The sequence below is a fragment of the Parasteatoda tepidariorum genome, chromosome 10 (genome assembly GCF_043381705.1).
Source record: "Parasteatoda tepidariorum isolate YZ-2023 chromosome 10, CAS_Ptep_4.0, whole genome shotgun sequence".
In the NCBI taxonomy this organism is placed as follows: Eukaryota; Metazoa; Arthropoda; class Arachnida; order Araneae; family Theridiidae; genus Parasteatoda; species Parasteatoda tepidariorum.
Genome location: NC_092213.1, coordinates 67617199 through 67640686, shown reverse-complemented (window position 1 = coordinate 67640686; position 23488 = coordinate 67617199). Strand labels below are relative to the sequence as shown.

The following is a 23488-nucleotide window of genomic DNA, read 5'->3' as shown; positions in this document are numbered from 1 at the left end:
TTACCATGTTCATCAACATTACTTTTATGTTAAAAAAGATTTTTCAAAGATTTGAAGTATAGTTTCACAGTTATAAAATACTTTATTATTCACTTAAGTATTTGTTTTTATTCCATTTTCAGTTTTTCATGGTAATATTAGAACCACTGTAGATTTAATTTAAACCTTAACTCTGACAAAAAGTGTGTAAAACTTTTTCATTTTGCTGATTGTACATAAGAGTCTTTATTTTTTTTTGGATAGCATAAATTGTTAATTACTAGTTTGGGCACAAAATCTTAATTAGCTTTCAAATCCTACTCATTTAAGACACAAAAATATAGCCATAATTTATAAGTCTTCTTTACTTTGCAGCAACAGACCCCTTGTGGGAGCAAAAGGAAAAGTTCGCAAGAAAGTGAATCTGTAATCAAAAGGCCAAAGAGCAACAACGGCACTCTGTTGCAAGAGCTTCAGATCAATCAGCAAAAAGTTCTGAAATCAAATGCTCAAATTACTGAAAGTTTACAACGCATCGCTGTAAGCATGGAGAGACTGGCGGATGCGCATGAAAATTCTGCTCGTACAATGACAAATGTAGGAAACTACATATGTGTAGCACTTGACAGACTATACATATCACAGAATAAAGAAACTTAGACCATTTTTTGTATTTGTGATGTATTTACATGTTATGCACTTGCTATTTTAAGCATAATTTACTTTTTTAATCTAAATGCAGAATTTACTTTTTTATTGTTATTTTACCATTTCAGTACAAATTGTCTTTTATTATTGAAAACTTGCACAAGCTTTAGAACTTAAGGTTCAGTAATTTCTAAACCAGGGGTTTGAAATAGTGTAATATTTCCGCATACAAAATTTTTGGTTCCGATAACTTTTTAAAAGAAATTACAGAAATTGTTATTTGTAAATGAAGTTTCTTTAACAGAAAAAAAAACTTGATGCTTCTAAAATATTCTTAACACGTTAGTCTCACAGCTGTGCATTGGTTGAGTTTTCTGTTATTCTGTGTATCCTATACTTAAATTTTAGAACTTATTTCCCCAGACCACAATTTTTGGTTGCGATAAGTTTTTAAAAAAAGATCATATATAAATAACTCAATATTTTCTTTAACGGAAAAAAAAAACCTTGATGCTTCTAAAATATTCTTAACACGTTTGTCTCACAGCTGTGCATTTGGTTGAGTTTTCTGTTATATTCTGTATCCTATACTTAAATTTCAGAACTTATTCCTTATATCATTTTCGAAAATCCAAGTGAAAACTCTATTATTTTTAAAATAAGAACAACAGCGATACATGGCGACCAATCTGTTACATAAAAAAGCTTATGGGCCACTTCAGGGTTAAGTTTGAAAATTTTTATTTACAGAGAACTTGAAGTAGTTTTGAATCAACTGCTGTCGCACTCTGGATCCTGCAGCATGACATCAGTAATGGACAATTGCAGCATCTCTTAAATTTTCCAAATTATAGTCATTACTTCTTAAGATTGATTTCCTGATTACGAAAATATAATTTTTAACTCTGACAAATAAATATTTATTTAATTATTAATATTTTAATTTGAGCGAAAACGCCCTCACTCGAAAACGACCGCTGATTGGTGTGACGTCATTAGAGCCTTACTCCTCACGACCTTCCCGTTGTTATTATGTATTTTCTTTCTTGCGGTTTTAACTAGCTCTTCTTTAACTTATTTTTTCCAAATTTTCCCGCGTGTATTTAAATGCGTATTTAGCAGCAAATATTTTGAAATCTATTGCATATATAGAATCAAAATGGAAGAGGGGTTTCAAAAAGCTCAAACGGACAATTTGCCGCAAGTTACTGAAGAGATGATTATGGATTTTTTTCGAACGAACCAAGATTTCATTTCGCCTGAAATCAAAGGCATAAAGGCTCAAAGGTATAAATTTGTTTATTTATAAACTGTAGCTGTAAATAAGGGCGTCGGCAAGGAGGTGCACTTGCACTACCCTGGATTTTCTTTAAGCAATTAAAAATAAATAGAAAAGCAATTTAGTTATAAAATTTTATGTAAAAAATTGATTAATCAAACAAGAATTGCAATCATACAGAATAGTTTTAATCTTTTTTTTTGTGGGGATGGTAGTTTGTTAAAGGGTTGCACCCCCCTATATTTTATTCTACCGGCGCCCCTGGCTGTAAATAATTTTGTGTGTGAAAATGGAACGGCGATTTGTTATAACACATATAGGTACACGTTAAAATATAGCAAGGATTTAAGTATACTAAAAACATCTTTCCACTTTCATAAAAGTATAAAACTAAACGCTATTCTTACACACTAAATTATTATTACTCACAAAAACAAATAATTATACTTACTCACAAAATTATTATTATAAACGTTATACTTACTCTTTTATTAAAATTATTTTATTAAAAATTAATTTTAATAAAATGTATTATTTTATTAAAAATTAATTTGAATTAAAGTTATTATTTTATTAAAGACCAATTATAAACAACTTTGTAATAATTACAATCAATTTTATTAANTCACCATATTTTAATCATTTGCCCGTGTTTTAACAGACATCGTCTTACCTTTTTTGGTAGTTCTATTTTATCTATGGGAGATTTGTTGGGTGACTCTCATCATCCTAACATTTTTGCATTTTTACGTGCTATTGGCATTTTAAACTGTATATAAGTTTTATTTTATTCATGATTTATTCACTTTTTACCATTTTACTTGTCTCACAAAATTTTACTGTGTTTTAACTTTGACATGATCTCAGCATTTTTACGTGTCATTGGTATTTTTAACTGCATATAAAAATTTTAACACGTCTACTGTTTTATACACTTTTGTAAATATCTTATCACCTTCATCCACTTTACTTACTACATATTATACTGTACTCATACTTTATATCTGATTTTATTCATACTTTTTATCTGATTTTATTTAAATCATTAATCTTGTCTTATTCACCTGCTAGTACTGTTTTATCAGTTATAAATGTATTACAATTAAATTTGAATGCACTTAGACTTTTAAACTATTTTACCGTACTGTTTGGCGCAGCATGTCCTCCTTTGGACCTTGTACCACTAAACCCTACATTCAATCAATCAATCCCCAGACCACAATATTTTCTCAACTCAATATTTTCTTTAACGGAAAAAAAAAACTTGATGCTTCTAAAATATTCTTAACACGTTTGTCTCACAGCTGTGCATTTGGTTGAGTTTTCTGTTATATTCTGTATCCTATACTTAAATTTCAGAACTTATTATCATTTTCGAAAATCCAAGTGAAAACTCTATTATTTTTAAAATAAGAACAACAGCGATACATGGCGACCAATGTGTTACATAAAAAAGCTTATGGGCCACTTCAGGGTTAAGTTTGAAAATTTTTATTTACAGAGAACTTAGAAGTAGTTTTGAATCAACTGCTGTCGCACTCTGGATCCTGCAGCATGACATCAGTAATTGGTGGCGGAGGTGGTGAGAGATGGCTTATGCTGATTGGCCGCTCAGGAATTGAGGGGTCTGGCAGTTTGTGATACCTACATATGTTATGTAGCGTTACACAGGCATAAATGATATCTGCAGCAACCTCTCCTCATGAGTGCATCGAAACCTTGCCTTGAGCACTCCTAGCATCGCTCGACAGGATTCCTGGTCCTTTTATGGCTTTTATTGTAATTAGCTTCTGGTGGGTTCAGAATCGGCACCATTAGCCAGGGCTCCAGTGGATATCCGCTGTCACCTGGAAATTTTTTTTAATTGCAACACATAGTACACGTATAAGAGGCTGTCAACATTTAATATTAGCTCCTTTTTATGCAAATGATTTTTATACCAAATCTGAATCATAGTTCTTAAAATAGTTAATATTAACTTTAAGTTATATGCTGATGAAAATCAGTTTAAAAATATTACATTAATGTGCTACTTTGAAATAAATATCTTTTTACATTATAAGCATTTAACTACTGAAAACCATTTCTTGTATTCAGCTGTACGTGACTAATATCAACCAAGAATTTGGTTCCTGTTGAACTATGATCATGACTTTAGAGCGCGAAGCTGTATTTCTCCATATACAACTCCAATTCAAAATATTAGAATAATGAAAAATAAAGCACATAGTGGTTTGAGATATGCATTTATTTTGGTAAAAATGAATACCTGAGAATTTTGAAGTGTGTTATCACATTCTACATGTTTTGTAGATGAACATAACATAAATAAATTATTATGATATTGCAAAAGTTTTTACAATGAATTTTTTCTAAAAATTCAAAAAATTAGAATAATTTTCACAGTGGTTCAAAAAATTAGAATAACATGAACAAAAATAGCATAATTCATTTAAATGAAATCTGCATGAATAGTTAATACTTAGTGGCATCTCCCTTAGCTTTAATAACGTCACGCAAACGATTTTGCATACGATGCACTACTTTTTTGCAGTCATCTTTGCTGATAGTTGCCCAAATGGATTTCACTCTTTCTATGAGTTCATTTTTGTCCTTTGGAGCTAAATCCTGATGGCCTTTCTTCATTAAACCCCATATATTCTTGATGGGGTTCAAATCGGGTGAATTGGCCGGCCAAGGAAGTAATTTGGCTTTATTGTTAGTAAGCCAAGTAGTGGTGGCGTTTGACGTGTTGCGAGATGCAGAGTCTTGTTGGAAGATAAAGTCATCCTCAAATAGATCTTCCGATGACGGAATTATAAAATGTTCAAGTACCTCCTTGTATACTTCAGAATTTACCCTTCCTTTCAAAATGCACAGCTTTCCTAAGCCCTCAGCACCCATGCACCCCCAAATCATTACAGAAGTGCTAAACTTCACTGAGCGTTTCAAGCAATCTGTGGTAAAAGCTTCTTGCTTGCAACGCCAAACACGGACACCCTGATGACCGTGGGAAACGCAAAACATCGATTCATCGCTAAAAAGTACGTTATTCCAGTCCTGAATACCCCATTGCAATCTGTCTTTGCACCACCTCACTCTGGCTCGTTTTTGCTTGCGTGTAAGTAGCGGCTTTTTCTTGGGCACACGTGATTGAAAATCAAGTTCATGGAGTCGTCGTAGTGTGGTAGATGTTGAGGCATCCACTCCTTGTTCTCTCCACTTTCTACTTATGAATCTCAAGCTCTTGAAGCGATTTTTAGTGACGACACGTTTCAGCATTCTGTCTTGTCTCAGTGTGGTTATTCGTTTACGACCACTATTTGAGCGATTATTTTTAAAACTTTGATTTGTAGAATAATCTTTTAAAATTTTACTTACAGTTCCTTGAGAGCAATTCACTTTTTTGGCAATCATTTGTTGACTAATTCCCTCATTGCGTAGAGTCACAATCGCTGTCTTGGTAGTGTCCGGTATGTCTTTCGTTCGACCCATTTTAACTCCCAACTAACTAAATCTGATTTTCAAACGAGCCTTTGTACGCGTACTAGCTCTACAGTGGCGCAACTTATGCAAATTTTATGATTAACGTTGACCAATCACACAATTTTACAGATATTCTAATATTTTGAATCGCGTTTGGAAATATTTAAATATTTTGAAAAATTTCAATATTTTTTTTATAAAATCTCTAATACTTCTTTAGGCGCGTGTGAACAATAATATCATACGTCAACTAATTGTGGACGGTTAATAATTTTTCCGTTCGCCACCGTTGTCTATTTTTAAAGATATCACGCATTTTATAAGGTAATACAATGCCTTATTTGGTTATTCTAATATTTTGAATTGGAGTTGTATATGAGTCGTGTGAGGATCAAGGAAACTGAGCATTACTGCTGAAAATCAGAAGGTCTGCACTTCATACCTATGATTAAAAAAAATCCTTTTAATTCAAATTTTAAAAGGTAACGTGCCCTTCTACTCCCTAAACTAAAAAGTTCACTTTGTCTTTAATTATTACACGTGACATAAAAAATAACACTTATTTTACAACATATGGAATCTACTCTTAAACTAAGCTAAATTGCCTTTTCAAGCATAATTCTAAAATTTTATAAACTATATATTCTTTTGATTTTACAAAATAAATGTTGAAATGCAAGTATTTCATCAGAAATTGTTGATAAAGCAACTTCTGTTTAATTATTGTAATTGTTTAAAAATTTATGATATGGAAATCATTTGTAAATGTATTTTTAAAATTTCACAGTTCTACTTTGGTTAAAAATTATTACTCCTACTTGGAAAGAAAAGATACATAGAAAGCACATATTTACCACTTGAACATTAATTGAATGTGTCAAGTATCGATTCACAAAAATGTGCTCAGGATACTTAGCGTCATTCTTCGGTGGAGCTAAAATCTCAATATGTGTACCATCGATTGCCCCGATCACTCCAGAAAAGTTTGCCAACCACATGAACTCGGATTTAGTGTCCTGGATATCCCTGAAAAGCAAAAGGCATATCAACACTAAAATGTATTTACATAATTTTTCTTTTGTGAATCAAAAAGAAAACCGAGAATCCTAACTGTTCGAACATAAAATTCACTTTATACTTATTAAAAATACAGCCAAATTAAGCAATCCATAGTTTAAAACTATTGTTAAAAGTAACTTACCTTCGACTACTTGGGAAAACCACCCACTCTTTTTATTGTATGAAAATGGCTTTTGCGACTCTCCTCATAGCTCTACTGGTGCTTGGTTGACTTATCTGCAACGTGAATTCATTGGCTACAGACTGCTGGTATGAGGCAGTCGCAAAAAATCTCAATGCACATAAAACATATGAATGTAATAAACAGTTATGAATGGTAGCTCTATTTAAATCAAATAAATAATTTAGTTGAATAGTACCTAAAAGTAATTTAGTTTTAAAGTTAATCTTTCTAACTGGAAATAATGTAAACAATACCTACAAGAAATACAAATTTCACTATTTAAAATTAAAAAAATTTAAATTTCTTGAAAAGAATTATGACCTAAGTTTCACATAAGCATGTGAGGTTGTGAAAACTCATTATTATTATATTTTTTTCTTGCATTTAAGTTCAAAAACACTTTGTAATCATACTTTTTCCATATTGATTAAAAAAGGAAATACTTCTGAGTTAAATTTCTCTACCTTGTTTCAGAAATGAAAGAAACTACAGGAAACTTTTTAAAACTAATAAAAATTACATGGTCTTAATTGTTTCTTAAAAAATATGAAATGAAAAGCATAATTTAACACATTAAATTCCTATCTGCAGTATCTTTTTAAGATTCTAAAAAGTAATTAAAAAAATGACACACTTGTTTTTTAGTGAAGTAAAAGATTTGCTAAGAAAATTGAAACAATTTCTGGTTATTAATCATCAATATTTATTATTTACCAGATAATCTAAGAAAATAAAAAATTCTACAAAATTTTTAGTCGGAAAAAATTAACATTTACAATTTTGCTTATTAAGTTCATCAAATATACTATTACAATCCCAAAATTACCTATTTATTCGCATTTAGCAAAGAACAATTAAATGCAATAAGTTTTTTCTTAATCAAAAAAAAAAAAAAAAAGATAAATATGCTCATGCTATTGAAAATAAATTAAGCTGAACTTACTTGTGTTTCTACTGAAAACACGTTTCCTCGCCTTGTTTCTTGTTCCAATTCATCTCTTAATTCCACACATAGATTCTGTACAAGATTTTGCGACAATAGAAAAAAATCAAGAAATATATCGTCATGAAGACAAAAAGCATCTTCTCTGTTACGATAGATTGGTCTCCTCCGAAGAATTCGCCGTGTTAAATAATTAATTATCATCGCATTCCATGTGCTCGCCATTACTCGATTGAAAATACCAGTGGTTTTCGCGTCAACCGAAAAGACCGCTCTATGTCCACTAAAACTTGCATGGAATACCAAAAATCGAGCGATTGCGGGAAAAGTAGAATATCGGGTAAAGCGCCCCCTGGTACGGCTTCCAAAAGCTCAAATCGACGGTCGACTTCGAGCTCAGAATACCACCCTCGATCTCCTTCAGCTCATCCTTTTTCAAACCATCAAACCGTTACCTATAGCACACCTGAAAGTGCGATGCCCAAGGCGCATTGTCGCTATCGCGATATAACGCACTACAAGGCAATGCTTTGAAGGACGCAGCAAGCAACTATTATTGATGGAACATTGTCGATGTGGCATGACATGCCCAGGCTGAGGCAAGGGAATCTTCTTTTTAAAAATCCATAGTTTCGCTCTACAGTATTTCTTGTCAATACATGTGCCTTGTTGTACCTGGAACAAAATACCAATCAGCCTAATTAAATTACAGTTTTTATCATATCTCTTTTACCAAAATTATTTTAATGAGTTTGGGTTTGTCATGACAAATGATAATAGTATTAATTTAGTGCATTGCCTATATTACACATTGAATGCCACTCTATTTTACATGGCTTGCCCGTCTGGCCAAACGGTAAGTAACTACAAGCTAACTTTACAAATATTAGACAGATTTTGCTAGTCTTTTTAAAAGGTTTAGCATAGGGCGATTCTATGAAAAGTGGTACCAAATAAGCAAAAAAAATTCATTTTTACCCCATATTGATATTTGCATTATACAACAGTTAAGACATGGTACTAACTGAATTTTAAGTATTTATCAAGAAATTTGTTTTTCTCTGAGTGGCAACAGCGAGTCAAATATAGATGTTACTAGATATTCTAAAAATGTGTTCGTTTAGATCAACTTTGACAAAGCAAACTTCATTTTAAACAATTTATCAATTGCACTTAGCAAGAGTAAGTATCTATTCTTTTTTCTTCTCAATCTTTGGAAACATTTACTGAGTTTTACAAATAAGAAATAAATAATTTAAATTGCATAAAATGACTGTCCCCACACATGACAGAAAAGAAGTTTTTTATTTAATAGAAACTCAATGAATTGTTATTATGTTTACATCTTTTATTTTCACACATAAATTAATCATTCTTCTTTAAATAATCGATTGAATTAATGTAGGTTTCACAAGAATGAAAAATTTTTGAGATTATTTTTTGTCCCACACGTGACATTATGGATGAGAAGATTTAATAAATCATTCAAGGATGATCAACTTATTTTTTGTCTAATTTAAAATGATAAATATTAGTCAAAAGTGAATAATATTTAACATTAAGCGATATTTATAGATCTTTTAAACATTGAATTTAACGCAAAATATCACTTTTAATTGTTTTTAGATTCATATTCTGGGCAACTCAAATTAGTTTGTTAATTAATATTATCAAATTATAAGTTATACTTAAAAATATTAGAATGGATGAATATTAGATAAGTCTTTATTGAATAAAAATGAGACAAATAATTCTTTTGATTGCTTAACTTAATTCTAAATATCACTTAAAAAAGTGTTCTCAAATTTATAGGAGTAACTTATTCCATTTTCATAGTAGATTATTTTGTGTAACTCAAATTGTTTATTACACTNAAATAATTTAGTTGAATAGTACCTAAATGTAATTTAGTTTTAAAGATAATCTTTCTAACTGGAAATAATGTAAACAATACCTACAAGAAATACAAATTTCACTATTTAAAATTAAAAAAATTTAAATTTCTTGAAAAGAATTATGACCTAAGTTTCACATAAGCATGTGAGGTTGTGAAAACTCATTATTATTATATTTTTTTCTTGCATTTAAGTTCAAAAACACTTTGTAATCATACTTTTTCCATATTGATTAAAAAAGGAAATACTTCTGAGTTAAATTTCTCTACCTTGTTTCAGAAATGAAAGAAACTACAGGAAACTTTTTAAAACTAATAAAAATTACATGGTCTTAATTGTTTCTTAAAAAATATGAAATGAAAAGCATAATTTAACACATTAAATTCCTATCTGCAGTATCTTTTTAAGATTCTAAAAAGTAATTAAAAAATGACACTTGTTTTTTAGTGAAGTAAAAGATTTACCAAGAAAATTGAGACAATTTCTGGTTATTAATCATCAATATTATTTACAAAATAATCTAAGAAAATAAAAAATTCTACGTCGGATGAAATTAACATTTACAATTTTACTTATTAAGTTCATCAAATATACTATTACAATCCCAAAATTACCTATTTATTCGCATGTAGCAAAGAACAATTAAATGCAATAAGTTTTTTTTAATAAAAAAAAATATAAATATGCTCATGCTATTGAAAATAAATTAAGTTGAACTTACTTGTGTTTCTACTGAAATCACGTTTCCTCTCCTTGTTTCTTATTCCAATTCATCTCTTAATTCCACACATAGATACTGTACAAGATTTTTCGACAATCGAAAAAAATCAAGAAATATATCGTCATGAAGAATAAAAGCATCTTCTCTGTTACGATAGATTGGTCTCCTCCGAAGACTTTGCCGTGTTAAATAATTAATTATCAACGCATTCCATGTGCTCGCCATTACTCGATTGAAAATACCAGTGGTTTTCGCGTCGACTGAAAAGAGCGCTCTATGTCCACTAAAACTTGCTTGGAATACCAAAAATGGAGCGATGGCGAGGAAAGTAGAATATCGGGTAAAGCGCCCTCTGGTAGGGCTTCCAAAAGCTCAAATCGACGGTCGACTTCGAGCTCAGAATACCACCCCCCGATCTCCTTCAGCTCATCCTTTTTCAAACCGTTACCATTCGCACACCTGAAATTGTGATGCCCAAAGCGCTTTCTTGCTATCGCGATATAACGCACTACAAGGCAATGCTTTGAAGGACGCAACAAGCAACTATTATTGCTGGAACATTGTCGATGTGGCATGACATGCCCAGGCTGAGGCAAGTTTGGGTTTGTCATGACAAATGATTATAGTGTTAATTTGGTACATTGCCTATATTATGTTAACACATTGAATGCCACGCTAATTTTACATGGCTTGCCCGTCTGACCAAACGGTAAATAAATACAAACTAACTTTGCAAATATTAGACAGATTTTCCTAGTCTTTTTAAAAGGTTTAGCATAGGGCGATTCTATAAAAAGTGGTACCAAATAAGCAAAAAAAATTTCATATTAATATTTGCATCATATAACAGTTGAGACATGATACTAACTGAATTTTAAGTATTTATCAAGAAATTTGTTTTTTTTTCTGAGTGGCAACAGCGAGTCAAATGTAGGTGTTACTAGAGATTCTAAAAATATGTTATTTAGATCAACTTTCACAGAGCAAACTTCATTTTGAACAATTTATCAATTGCACTTAGCAAGAGTAAGTATCTATTCTTTTTTTTTTCTCAATCTTTGGAAGCATTTACTGAGTTATACATATAAGAAATAAATAATTTAAATTGCATAAAATGACTGTCCCACACGTGACAGAAAAGAAGTTTTTTATTTAATAGAAACTCTATGAATTCTTATTATGTTTACATATTTTATTTTCACACATAAATTAATCATTCTTCTTTGTATAATCGATTGAATTAATGTAGGTTTCACCAGAAAGAAAAATTTTTGAGATTATTTTTTGTCCCACACGTGACATTATGAATGAGAAGATTTAATAAGTCATTCAATGACGGTCAACTTTTATTTTGTCTAATTTAAAATGATAAATATTAGAAAAAAGTGAAAAATATTAAACGTTAAGTGATTATAGATATTTTAAACATTGAGTATAATGAAAAATATCACTATTCTTTCACATTCTTTAGATTCATATTCTGTGCAACTCAAAATAGTTTGTTAATTAATCATTATCAAATTATTAGTTATACTTTAAAAGTATTAGAATGCATGAATATTAGATAAAAGTCTATAATTTTGAATAAATATAACACAAATAATAATTTTGATTGCTTGCTTAATTCCAAATATCACTTAAAAAAGTGTTTTCAAATTTATAGGAGTAACTTATTCCATTTTCGTAGCAAATTATTTTGTGTAACTCAATTTGTTTATTACACTGCAGGTTAATAATGAATGAATTGCATTTAAAGAAGAAACATTCAAGTGCGAAAAAGATGAGGTAACGGAAGAAAGTAGAAAATCAAAATTTCCAGGCTGAAGAAAATGAAAGAATTCGCAATTTAAGGCTTCAGAAAAAGAAACAAATGAATAAAATTGAAAAGCTGGAATTGCGAAAATATGAACGTGACTGGAAAGGGATTCAGCGATAACTAAGAAAAAGGTAAAAAACAATGCTGTTGCTTTAGATGTAATAAAAACAATGAAAGCACTGCCTAAATCACCACGAAAGAGAGCCGCTATTATGGCTGGATTCACAAAACGAGTAGGAATGGTATTAGATTAAGAGATGGGAAAATCAAATCAAAGCAGTATAGATTATTCTAAAGTTACAAATTTTTTCTTTAGACCTGACATTATATACACTTGGCCAGGAATGAAAGATAGATAGGATCTGTGTTTGGGAAGGAAGAGAAAAGAAAGTCCATCAAAAGCATTGTTTGACAATGTTTTTAAGAGAAGCTTTCTCTATATTTAAAGAGGAAAATCCTACATTCAATATATGCTTCTTAAAATTCTGCAGTTTAAGACCAAAAAATGTCCTTATGAAAAATACAAGAATGCAAATGTAAAATTCATGAAAATCTTACACTGAAACAAAATTCCTTAACATATAAGTACTCTAATACATTCTGGGAAAACTGCCTATGCAATATAAACCTGGATTCTAAATTCTGGAAAAATGGTTAACTATTGTCCAATCCAGCCGAAACTGTGATTTGGAAAGAATGGGAGAAAAGTAATAATAAGATCCAGCTTACAACAACAGAAACCTGCATTGGAGCACTGCACGAAAAAATTATGGATGATCTTGCAACTATGATGAAGCATGTGCACATCAAAAGAATCCAACATACAGAGTTTGAAAAAGACAACAGTAATCAAAAAACGAGAATAATGCAAATAAATTTTGCTATGTCTTTTTCATGCGAGTACCAAAATGAAGTTCAAAGTGCCCTTTGGAGCAGAGCTACTGTTCTACTATTCACAACAGCAGTATTCTATCAAAATGAGTGTAAAACATACATAATTTGCTCTAACACAACTAGTAAAAACAAAGATACCATATTTTTATGTTTTCAATTGCTGTACAATGAAGTTTTTGCAAATGATACTCTTGAAAATATCCCTGAAAAAGAAGTCAGATGGAGTGATGGTCATCTGAGTTTGAAAATAAGTACCTGAATTTGAAAATAAGTACATGGTCAAGTTACTTCATTTGTTTACTGAAAAGTATAAAAAAGACTTTGGAAATATTTGCCACCTCACATGGAAAAGGTGTAGTTGATGGTGTAGGTGGAAATGTGAAACGTCTTGTCAGGCAAAAAATGATGGCTCAGAGGGGACTCGTTATTCAATCAACTCTTGTGAAAAGTACAAAATTATTTTTTTCAGCCAAGGAGGAAATAAGGAAGAAAATTATAGAGTGCAAGCCTTGGGAATCAAATGTTCCAGGGATAAAACAGTATCGCATCATATGGTGGAAAGACAAAAAAATTCATTGCAAGCATAATGCAAATGATAAGAGGATGTATTGGAGGACGGTCTTGAATGATCTCGGAACCTGCTCGTTCCAGCTTGGGTGTCTCAATTTTATTGATAACATTAGGTGTAATGAAGCAGTTTGTCAAGGCTGTTCCAAAAGATGGCAATTGTTTCAAATACCTGTGCAAAAAGTTTCCAGGTTTATCCCAAACTAAGTTGAAAGAAGGAATATTTGTTGGTCCAGATATCCGCAAACTCATGAAGGATAAAGAATTTGAGACTAACATGACAGAAACGGAAAAAGAAGCTTGGGTTGGTTTCAAAGATGTAGTCAGTAAACTTCTGGGTAATTACAAGGATCCTGATTATAAGGAAATTGTAATGAAAATGCTGGACAAATTTAAAACGTTGGGTTGCTCCGTGAGTGGAAAAATGCATTTCCTTCACTCACATGTGGACTTTCTCCCCGAAAATTTAGGAGCAGTCAGCGAAGAACAAGGGAAAAGGTTCCATCACGAAATCAGAGATATGGAGCGAAAGATGGGACAAGAACATGCTCGCTCACTACTGTTGGATGATAGCTCGGGATAAACCTGAGATTAAGCATAAAAGAAGATAATCAAAAATATGTTTCAGAGGAAAACGAGTATGTATTTAAATAGAAACTTTTCTCTTGTTTTTTGTTTGTTTTGATTTTTGTTTCAAACTTTCATATGCACATACATAATATTTGTTATTCTTGGTTAATCGTCAATTTTACGTAAGTTATCTCAATAAAAACAAATTAAAATAGTATGTTGGTGATTTTCTTCTAAAAGCTGATGTAAAAAGTTTGAACACAAGGAACTTATTGTTTTTCTCTCGACCAGAGGTGATTGGTGCTGTCCGGTAACAGTATTTTTTATTCATTTTAACCCATCAAAAATCTATTTTCTTTCACAAGATTAAATTCTACATAGATCAAAATGAATGAAGAGAGCAGTTACCGGATAGTACATGCAAAATTGTTTGGGAAAATTCCTTTCCAAATAGGATTTTAGTAAAAACATTAATATCGATTTTATAAAAAATCCTGATGTAATCGGGAATGAAGGTCATTTTCGAAATCAGCACATCAAATAACATATAAATCAACAATAATTTCTCTTGTATTTTTCAAAAAATTCAATTTCTTCAGGCCTGTGTATTTAGAAAGAAAATATATTGATTTTAAGGTAAAAGTATGTGTAAAAGTTTTATACGGTGTAATTTTTTCTTTCTTTCTGAAGGGCAATTTAATGTTTGTGTAATCTAAATTTGTATTATTAGTATAATTTATTAATTACATTAAATTTACATTACTATTAGTATAACTAAATGATTTATAGTTTTTTTTATACTTTCTGGTCTGCTGTGTTCAANTAGAAGCTGATGTAAAAAGTTTGAACACAAGGAACTTATTGTTTTTCTCTCGACCAGAGGTGATTTGTGCTGTCTGGTAACAATATTTTTTGTTCATTTTAACCCATCAAAAATCTATTTTCTTTCACAAGATTAAATTCTACATAGATAAAAATGAATGAAGAGAACAGTTACCGGATAGTACATGCAAAATTGTTTGAGAGAATTCCTTTCCAAATAGGATTTTAGTAAAAACATTAATATCGATTTTATAAAAAATCCCGATGTAATTGGGAATGAAGATCATTTTAGAAATCAGCACATCAAATAACATATAAATCAATAGTAACTTCTCCTGCATTTTTCAAAAAATTCAATTTCTTCAGGCCTGTGTATTTAGAAAGAAAATACATTGATTTTAAGGTAAACGTATGTGTAAAAGTTTTATACAGTGTAATTTTTTCTTTCTTTCTGAAGAGCAATTTAATGTTTGTCTAATCTAAATTTGTATTATTAGTATAATTTATTAATTATACTTATTAGTATAATTTATTAATTATACTTATTAGTATAATTTATTAATTATACTAATTAGTATAATTTATTAATTACATTAAATTTACATTACTATTAGTATAACTAAATGATTTATAGTTTCTTTTGGTACTTTCTGGTTTGCTGTGTTCAAGTAACTGCAAAAAGTTTTTTTTAATTATTAAATATTTTTATAAATAATTATTATTTTTATAGGTAGTTATTTTTCTACACATGGTAGTTATTTTACATTTAAATTTTCCTTCTTTACTCCAATTTTATTAAGTGTTAAAAATGATCCTTACACTTTCTTATGTATTTAAGCTTAGCTGGATTACACTTTTTTTTTCTTTGAATAAGATTTATCAGTAATATTAAATTTAAAAATTAATTTGGTTTAACCGAGTCTTAATGTAATAAAATCTTCATGAATTTGTGTACATTATAATGAAAACGTTTAACAACTTATTCATACAAAATACTCTTACATTGATAATTTCTGTTTTAAATTTTCTTGCCGAGCTGAACACATGACAAAACTCCTTGGCCAACTTTTGAGTTAGATGGAATGCGGTATTTATTTTGGAATTGACAGTTTGTGCAGATAGAAGGCTAGATACAGAACACAATGAAATCCAGAACACTATAAAAATGGTGTGGTATTTCAAAGATAAGTACAGAAAAAAAAGTTAAAGTCAAAATTAACAGAAGAAAGCTCAAGTTTTTAAAGAAGAATAAGTTGATTTTTTAGCTTTAACTAATTCTTCCTCAGAAAACTGCTGCTTGTAACATTGTGGGTCATATTTGAAATATTTACATTTTTTAATCATTAAAGATTCGAGTGTATTAACACTTAAGTTAGACCTAAATTCATTTTGAATTTTTTTTTATTGTGCTGAAAATTCTCTCACAAGCAGCATTGCTGTGTGGCAAAAGAAGAATACACAACATTATTTTTTGGCAGAATGGTATATTTATAGGCTTGATTATAATCAATAATTTAAAGTCTTAATCTTGCACCAAACATAGTCTTCCCTTTCACTAAGTAGTATCTCATCATTTGGCTCATCTATTTGAAAAGAGGCAAACTCAGTTTCACATTTGCAGATATCTTCTTCAGTAAAAAAACTACTGAACATACCAAAGAATCAAATTTTACTTCTTTTCTAAGACTAACGTCGGCAACCGTATCATTTTTTAGTGTCAAATCCTGAAGTGGAAACTTTTTCAACATATAAGTACATGCCTTAACATAAAATGCACGAATACCAGTAAAAAAGTCCTTTTTGTCTGAGTCTGATAATTCAGTGTCCATTAAATACTGTTTAGTTTTGTAGCCATTAGATTTCTGTTTCTTTCGAAGTGAAATATCAACTTCAAAAATATTAATAGAACTTTGAATGGAGGAAGGTTTAATATATCTATATAAAACATTCTGAGTACAAGGACACTAGTTCTCTTTGCAGTTTGTGAATAATAGCGGCCTCCGTTTGCATTTAAGACAATAGTTTTAGTAAATAGTGGTAAAGCACTCCGTAAAAAAAAGCAAGTTTAATTGAGTCAGAGAATTTTCCATGCATTTTTTTATTCGCAACAAAGCATCAGACTCATTATCTTCTTTAAAAAAAACACACATTTCTAAAGCTTCCCCACTGCTCAAGGATTCTATTTACAACTTTTTCTAAAGATAACCACCTTGTTGTGCCATACATCAATATTTTGTGAAGTTCTACTTCACAAAGTTGTGGGCATAACTTTAAGGAATCTTGTCTTTAGTAGCTTTTATTTAAATAATAATAGACATCTACTAGGAAGACTTCAAATGGGAACTTTAATTCTCTAGCAGAATGTTGAGCTGCAAATGAATTAAGTGGCAAGTGCAACCACCCAGAAACATTTCAGAATTTTTCTCTTTTCAAAACTTCAAGACACCTTCAAACTTTCCTGTCATAACAGACGCATTATCACAACAAAATGATACACAGTTTTTCCAAGGTTTTCCATTACGTTCCAATTCAATATCTAATAATTTATAAATATTCTCTCCTGTGGCTTCTGCAGTAAGTTTTTTCAAGGACAATAACATAGTGACATTTTTTTTCCATCATTGGATCCAAATAAGTCACTACGACCGGGAATATATTTTCATTATCCCTCGAATTAATTACTACCATCTGTTGAAAGGGTGAATAATGATGTTTTCAAAAACTGACGGATTGTTTCAAACTTAGAATTCAAAAAACATTGCATTATTTAGGAACTAGTCTAGGTTATAGCACAGCCATATTTTGCCGCTATTTCGGAATCAGAAAACATTTTCCGAAACAACGGCATAGCGTGGTCTGATGCAGCGATAGGGCAATTGTGCTCTATTATAAAACTGATAAATAATGTTTCAGGTTTAATTATACTTAAGTCCTCTCGCTTTATAAAAAGCGATCGTATATCTCGATGTGATTCTTTAGCTTTGCATTTATGTCGACGGCACTCAACGTATCGCCGGCAATCATCTCAACCTCCATGTCATATATTAATATCTAAATCACATTCTTGGCAAAATACGTGATTCAACGATACTTTAGATTTTTTTTTAGAATGGGCCATGTCTCAGAATAAGCTTCATTATACTGCTGATTATGTTTTCGCTTTACAGATTTCGCCATTTCCGATGAACTTTAACTCAAAACTATAACAACTAACTGATAACAACGAAGCATAAACAACTTCGTCACGCAAATGCTGGGAACTAATGTTGGTGGCGATTGATAGTAAATAAGTCTTGCTTTTCAGGGTGTCCAGCGATAGGGAAAACCGGGAATTATCAGGGAATTTTTTAATTGTGGAAATATCAGGGATATATTAGGGAATTTTTCTGAAAACTTTGTAAATCGGTAGACGGAAAAAAAAGGTACCTCCATAGGGAAAATCTGTAGGGATATTTCCCCTCTCGCTTTCTGGGCAGCATGAATGTTTCTCGTTGTTTCAATGAATATTCTTTTTATCTGTAATAATTCAGATTAGATCATTGAGGTAAGGAGAAGGGTAAGGGGGGGCTGGTTGTATTACGCTTTTTTTTAAAATTTTATTTCATTTATGTATTCTTCAAAGCGGGAAGATACTATTTAAATTTTTAAATAATGTTTTACTTTTTTTTGTAATTTGTTTAAGTGAAAAATGTGTTATTTTCTATTTTAAATTATATTTTGTGAAGAAGTTGCTAATGTGAGGCCTAAAGTAGCCAATCGGGGAAGTTGGGAGGTTATAAGCAAAACACGTTAATTTTACTCTCCCCCTTAAAGTTTCATGTAGCCTGATAACACTTTTTCAATAGAGTCAAGATTCCCGGTAGAATCATGATCGTAAAAAATAAAAAAACAATTTTATCGAACATTTTCATATTTAATTAACCTTTTAAGAATAAATGCATAAATAAGAAATAAAAGTTGGATAAAAAGCACTTTGAAAACGCGTGACACGAAAAGAAAAAAAAAAAACATGCACGGAACAGCAAAAAGCGCTTCAACCTAATCAATCATTTCAAATATGTTCACCTACAGAATTTTCCCTACACAGGTACCTTTTTTACCGGGAGCTTTTTTCCGTACCTTTTTTTCCGGTACCTTTTTCTCCTAGAATCCACGATTCGCTTTCCTGCAAATTTTAAATCATTAATCAAGATTATTTTTTGCGCTTTTTAAAACTTAAACTTTTCACAATTCGTACTCACGTGGTTTTAAAATCCAGCTTAGTGATTCGTATTTACAGAATTTTAATAAATAACACTTTGAATGAACAAAGAAAAAAAAATTTTTTTTCATGTATTAAAGACAAGGAAAAATTTAATAAATTCTTACATGAAACCATCAATATTTTATTTAATTTTAGAATTGTAAATGTGTGTTTGATAATTTATTGCTGGGTTGACTGGTTTAAACCATTACTCAAACCGCTGTTTAATACCTAATGTTGTTGTTTTTTTAAATCCAAGCTTTGTTTTTTTTAAACATAATTTTTTTGTAAAAAATGAATTTTTATGATAAGATATAAATAGTTTTAGTTTGAATAGAATGAAATTAAGTTTTATTATTAAATACAAACAATTATAATTAAATAAATGATTTCGATGGTAATGATGGTATTTTACTAATACATATAATAAATGCAGTATGCATGTAAATGTATTCAATAGCATTTTTCTAAAAAAATTATTTAAATAGATTTTTTTCTAAATATAATTTTAAAAATGTATCAATGATAATGATGCTTTCTCCAGAGAAATATAAAGAATATACATGCAAATTAATATTTGCATGAATGTTGCTTTCATTATATCATTAAAAAAAACATTGACTTAAATCAACAATAATTTAAAAATATTAGAGTGGTATTAAACAAGGGATATACAGATGATATCTTATGCAATGTGAGTATTCCATTTTATAGTAAGCAGCATAGGAATGATAAATGATTCTCCCAACTACTGAGTTTTTTTTTTTTTTTTTAAATTCTTGCTATTTATTTAAAATTATACAATACAAACAATATATGAGCATTATATTGAATATTTATTCTATTTGCAGATAAAACAATTGTATGACTGCTCGCTTCCAAGTGAATTGGCTTCATAATCCAGAATTCAAAGACTGGGGTTAAGGAGGTTGAATCAGACATCCATAGAGCAAAATGTGTTGTTTGCCATTTAACATTTTCACTACGCAACATGGGCCGCCGCGCTCTTAGAAGCCATGCTAAAAGCGCAAAGCATGTAAAAAGAATAAAAGCAATGCAAGGGACTTAAATCAATTAAATTTTTCACTTCTGACAATGGGAAAGCACCAAGCATAGAGTCTTCTACTAAAACTATTGAAAGTGGCAGCAGTTCTGCTGAATCCCCAAATGATCCAATATTGTCTACCCCTCCTACAAAACAAAGTCTTGAATCATTCCTTTAAGGAGATGATGTTACGAAAGCAGAAATTTTATGGTATCTTCACACCGTTGTTACTCATAAATCTGTTAGGATGTCAGAGAAGGATGCAGAATTATTTCAGCTTTTATTTCCAGATAGCGAGATTGCCAAAAGCATTAAACTTAAAAAAAGTAAAATAGCATATTCTATTTTATATGGTATTGCTCCATATTTCAAAACAGAACTGATAACAAATATTTCGAAATGCGAGTTTTTCACTGTTGGATTCGATGAATCTCTAAGGTTTCCCAAAAGACTCAGATGGACATAAATGTAAGGTTCTGGTGTAATGAGCAAGAACTTGTTTGCACCAGATATTTAACTACCGCATTTTTCAGTCGCACCACAGCAGACGAAATTAGGCGCAATTTTAAAGAGGCTTTGTCGATTTTGAATATATCAAAAATGGTGCAAATTTCTATGGATGGCCCAAACATCAATCATAAATTGTTTAAGGATTTAAAAGCCGAGATAAGAGAGGGACCAGGACGGCCATCCAATCATTCTTAATATGGGCAGCTGTGGATTGCATCTTTTACATGGAGCTTTCAAAACGGGAATCAGGATGACAAATTGGTCATTGATTCAGTTTTTGCGGTCACTGTTCAACCTATTTAAAGATGTTCCGGCACGTCGTGCCTTGTTTGTACAATATAGGGGCTCGAATGTATTTCCAATTAAATTTTGTCCTGTACGAAGGCTGCAGAATGGCACAACGTGCCATAGATATGATTCCCCACCTGAAGAAATTTATATCTGGAGTGAAGCTGAATAAAGATAATTTACGGACTGAATCGTTTATCAATGTGTGTGCAATTATTGAAGATCCACTTTTAGAGGCAAAACTACAATTTTTCAAGTCCCTTATTGCTAAAGTAGAGCCGTTTTTAGAGGAGTTCCCAAAAGAAGCCCCACTTGTTCCATTTCTCTCCAGTTCTCTGCATTCTATTTGCCTGAATATTATTAATAAATTTGTTGATAATAATATCATAAAAGAAAATTCCCTTCATAAAATAGATTTTATCAGTAAAGAGAACTTTTTACCTGCAGATAAAATTGATTTAGTCTATGCTGCACGTAATGCTTTAAAAAAGAGGAACAAAGGAAAGAAAATTGCTGATAATGAGGAGTCACAATTTCGAAACGATTGGCTTGCATGTTACAAGTCCTTTGTTGCAAAATTATTTGATAAATCACCGTTGCTTTATCCACTGACTAGGGCAGTGACGTGCTTCAATCCAAATGTGGCAATTGTTGCCGACTTGGCTTCTTTGAGAATAAAGAATCTCCTTACAATTCTGATGGAAAATGGTTGAATTGATGGCCCAACAGCTGATAAAGCTGAACGTCAATATAAAAGTGCATCGAAACAAAATCTTGTTATTGAGCTGCTGAAAAAATTTAATAGGACTAACAGTCGGTTCAATGTGTTTAAGCTCCTTAAAGATCACCATGAAATCACCAAAGTCATGAAACTCACCATGAGTTTATATAACGGAAATGCAAACGTTGAGTGAGGTTTCTCTGTAAACTCTCAATGTTTGATTCAAAAAATTTAAAAGAAGAGACTTTGATATCACAGAGAATGGTAAACGATACTATTATTTCCACGGTAAGAAATTTAAATTCGTATAAGATTTCGAAACCACTAGTACATTCCTTCCGAAATGCTCATTCATTGATAAAGGAAGATACAAAAAAGCGTAAGCTTGCAGATGACGAAAATTTGGCTATTGAAGCCAAAAAGAAATAAACAGCATTGATTAAGAAAGAATTGGAAAAAAAATTGCTAAAATTAAAGAAGATGCTAGGAAAGAAATTAGTAATGTAATGGATGGAGCAGATTGATTCTTTGTGAAATAATGGGAGAATAAACGTTTTTGTGATACAGTGATTTCTTGTATTTGTTTATTCAGTGTTGAATTTATGTAACATTTTATGTATTAGGAGAAATATAAGTTTGCAGTACTACGTGTATAATATCTACTTTATTTCCAAATGCATAATGTTTATATGGTTATATTATATTTTAGGTTATATTATAAGTATAGGTTATATTATATTTTACACTATAAAATTTCTTATTAATAAAATTGAAAATTAAACATCTGCATGATACAGGGAAGTTCCGGGATTTACAGGGAATTTGATAATGTCTTATCACTGGACACCCACTCTGTGAGTGGAAAATGCACTAAGACAGTTGATTGGTCATCTATGTCATGTGATTCAAGCAACGAATCACAAGCAAGAATGTCGTTGGAACATTTGGAATGACGCGTTTAAGACGTTTTTTTAACCCTACTGTTCTGTTCGGGTCTATTTGACCCGAGAAAAAAATTTATGCGTTTATAAAAAAATATATTACTGAAATATTTCCATGAAACTTCTTGACATTGTTGGTTAATAATATTAATATGTACTCCTAGGCGGATTTTTATTTATTTGTATTTCAAAAGAATATTTTTGAATTTATACCTAATGTATCGTTCGGGTCAATATGACCCGAAACATTTATTTTTACTCATATACGTTCTCTTTTGTTTAGAATAAATCATAAGAAAGGAAAATCAACATTTTCCCAAATTTATTCGATTTCGAAATTCGTTTCATTGCCGTATGTCTTTGGTCACGTTACAAGGAAGCAGGTGCAAGATCGAAAAGTTGGCTAAGAGCCAAAGTATTTGCTCTGATGGTAACTTTTCTTTTATTCTGTTCTATTTTATTTTCTGATATGCTGTAAAAGAGATGTGCTTGTGAATGCAAGACAAAAAATGGCGAATCGGATAAATTTGAATCAATCTGATATAACTAAAGTAATGAAAGCTTCTGACAGCGAAGAAGTATCCGAGAGTACCCTTATGAAAAAATCAAGGTATAAATGAGGTATAAACGAGGTATATTTTAAAGGTATAAAGGAGGTTGTTGTTTAAATACGTTGTAAAGGTTGAAAAGGGTGCAAATGAATACCTCAAAATCAACCTCAAATATACCTTAAATATACCTCCAGAGGTATATATGTTTCAGCCTGAAGTATATTTTTTTACACTTGTGGAAGTATTTATTCAACAACCTAAGGTGTGTCATTTTACACTTCAGGTTATTATAAATCAACCTCAGGTGTATTTTGTTCGACTTCAGG

At 30.8% G+C, this 23488-nt stretch overlaps 1 long non-coding RNA gene across 1 annotated transcript; it reads right to left on the bottom strand.

Annotated features, from left to right (window-relative positions):
- Positions 1-3343: 3343 nt before the first annotated feature.
- Positions 3344-6884, bottom strand: LOC139426765 (uncharacterized). Its single transcript, XR_011637968.1, has 3 exons — positions 6594-6884; positions 6247-6418; positions 3344-3753 (listed from the first exon to the last, which is right to left on the bottom strand). It is a non-coding gene; the product is annotated as an uncharacterized lncRNA (long non-coding RNA).
- Positions 6885-23488: the final 16604 nt, after the last annotated feature.